Below are 2,981 nucleotides of genomic sequence, written 5' to 3'. Positions count from 1 at the left end.
TACAAGTTAACGTCCATATTTGTGTGTGTGTGTGACTGGGCTGCGTTGTGTCGCCAACCATGTCTATCTCGTTTCCGGAAGAAAGAAAAAAAAAGAGTTATAACATATATTTTATCCTTTTTATTTTATTAAAGAAAAAATGGAGCGATTTGATTGGCGCTGTGCCGGACGCGAGTCTTAACATGATTGGACGCCCCGACGACGACGACCCATGTCCTTATAAACCAGAATATAATATAGAAGAAAATGACAACACAGTTGTTGTTTTTCTCTCTCTCCATCTACACTGGAGAGGGAAAAACAACATGGTGGGTTCTGCAGAGAAAGGGGGAGCCAAACACAGTCGCTTGTGTGTCACCTCTCGGGAGCAATGGCCGGCGCTTCTTTTTCTCTCGTCCGTCTCCAACTGTGTTGTATATATATATATATAGAAAAAAGACGTTATTGATTTTCACTTCCTCCAGTCTGTGTGTGTGTGTGTGCTGTCTAGCTCTCTCTGTGCTACGTCGCGGCTGCTGTGGAGGAGAAACATAAGACGATCGGTCCCGCGAGATTCGAAAGAAAAATGTTTTCCTTTTTTTCTTTCTATCTGCTCTCGCCTGTATACATCTGTGTAGAGCCTGCGTCGTTCCGGATAAAGACGACGACAGTCTGGTATGACACACTGTGTCTAACATCTCCCAGCTGAACGCAGATTCAATCATTTTCTTTCGATTTTTTTGTTGACTCTTCTCTTCTTTTTTATTATAGGCGGATCAACCAGATGGAATAGAACGGAGCGCGGCGGCTGTCTATAAAAGAGTTGATTTCCAGTTGTGAGCTGTTGTCTTCTATATACGTCTTCCACGCACATAGCACATATAAAGGGACGTATCAAGTATTTATTGTCCAAAAAAAAGAAGATTGGCCGCACCGGCAACGCCCTGTCGTTTTAGATTGCGCGCGCTTTTAGGTCGAGATGTCAAATAGGCCTATACATTATATATATAGGCTATACTATAGAGAGATATCCACCCCTTTTTCCCCTATTCAACACTGGACTCCTCCCCCCTTATATTCTACACTATACCGAGCGCTCCTAGATTATATTTATATTTGAAAAATAGAAAACTCCGAGGACGAGATAGTCACTCTGGTCGGCCCTTTTTGGATTTTTCTTTTTTGCACCCCAGCAGCAGCAGCACCGGTTCAAATGTTCATCATTTATATTAGATGTATTAGGGCCTCCCCCCTGCTTTCTTTTCTTCCTTGTTGTCACTATATTTATATATTCAATGTGAGGATCCACACACCCCTTGACTTTATATTCGTTTAATATATCACAAAAAAAGCTTCGAGACTTTTTCTAACTAGTCACAGCTGCTGCTGGTCTTGGTGATGGCCTATGTGGTCGTTCTATTCGCGATAATAGACTCAAAGAGCCTCATCCCAACAGAAGAGAAGAAAAAAAAATGACGATCGTGAGCTGGGATCAAGTGATTTCCATGAATTTCCATTTGATTTTTTCGTGTGTGTTGTTGGTCGGACCCAAAGTCGATAGTGTGTCTACTCAAAGATAGAAGAAAAAACACTACCGGTAGCTATTAAAGAAACACGGGGGGCCCCACACAGCACACAGAGGGTGGTCGATATTATCATATAGCTGTTGGGCGTGGCCGCTCTCGTCTGCTGCTCTTCTCGGTTTAAAGATATTACGCATAATAGATTGCGCCACACACTCTGCTCTCGCTAATCCCTCGGCTGCTCCTATGTTTTCCTTTTTCTATAGACAGGACATGTCCGCCAGCAACACTCGCCATCTATATAATAATCTAAAACGAATGGCCGGAGCCCCTTTTAATCCTTTTTTTAAATTATTCAAGAGTGTAAAAGGGATTTTCAAGTGTCAAAATAGATAAGACTTTTTCAAAAAGAGAAGAAGAAGAACTGGCCCTTCGCGCGTTATATTTCGGACAGCAGCAAAGTGACGAGTTCAAGCCTTCAAGTGTTTGGCCAGATCCCCTTAAAATGTTGAGCTCCCGCGTATATAGTAGCCGTAGTAGTAGCCATAAGAGTTATATATTTCTATATAGTGCCCCGCGCATCTATAATGGGATAATACAAGAACCTCTTTTGGATATCTGACGCTCGTTGATGAGGGACGCGCACCACTCACATCATCTCTCGCGTCCATTTTTATTTTTATAAATTTTTTAAAAATAAAAATTTGGAGGGGCTGTGCTGTTGAGGGCGGCACAGAAGCGCGTGCTGACTATTATTTAAGCGGCTGTTGGTTTTATTTTTCGTTCGGAAAAAAAGACAAAACAAAAAGCAGACGACCTCACACACACGACACCATCTTGTGACTGGGTTACACTGAACAGAAAGGGCGTAGATAGAGTGTGTGCAGAGATAATAATAATATGAAATAAGCCCAAAACAGCTGGGAATAAGAGACTTTTCATTTGTACATGATTTGCCTTTCTTCTTCTTCTTTCAGAGTCAAAGAGTTGCAGAGATAATCACAAGTGCCGTGTGAGAGCTAGAGAGAGAGGGGAGGTCTCGCACCCGATGATCGACGCCCTCCATAACCGAACACAGTTGCTCTCCGGCGCTGCAATTTGAGCATCAACGGAAAAAGAAGCAGCAGCCGCAGAAGCTCAATATAATATCGAGAGAAAACGCTTAGAGGTCAAACTCTGATGGTTACCAAATGGCCCCCCACCACCACCACTCTTCTTCTTCTTTGGCTATGTGAAAAAATAAAATGTCAAGAGTCTATATAATAGACCAGGGCCAAGTGGTAACCTCTCAATATGTCCTTATTATATAATCTAGACCTCTTAACAAAAAAATAAAAAATCTAAGAAATTCCAGCAGCAGCAGCAGCGTCGAATATATATAAAATGAAATAGAAATAACACGACACGGTGGGGGCAAGTGCATGGGAATTTCTTGCCAAACGGAAACGAGTTCTCCTTTTTCTTTTTTACAAAAATGTT

The 2,981-nt window shown here is 42.1% G+C and overlaps 1 long non-coding RNA gene across 1 annotated transcript; it reads left to right on the top strand.

Annotated features, from left to right (window-relative positions):
• The first annotated feature begins 296 nt into the window (after positions 1–296).
• On the top strand, positions 297–2,623 carry LOC124320810. Its single transcript, XR_006914041.1, has 2 exons — positions 297–654; positions 751–2,623. It is a non-coding gene; the product is annotated as an uncharacterized LOC124320810 (long non-coding RNA).
• Positions 2,624–2,981: the final 358 nt, after the last annotated feature.

The sequence above is a fragment of the Daphnia pulicaria genome, chromosome 1, assembly GCF_021234035.1.
Source record: "Daphnia pulicaria isolate SC F1-1A chromosome 1, SC_F0-13Bv2, whole genome shotgun sequence".
In the NCBI taxonomy this organism is placed as follows: Eukaryota; Metazoa; Arthropoda; class Branchiopoda; order Diplostraca; family Daphniidae; genus Daphnia; species Daphnia pulicaria.
Note: the sequence above shows the minus strand (reverse complement) of the source record. Positions and strands in the feature narration are given on the sequence as shown.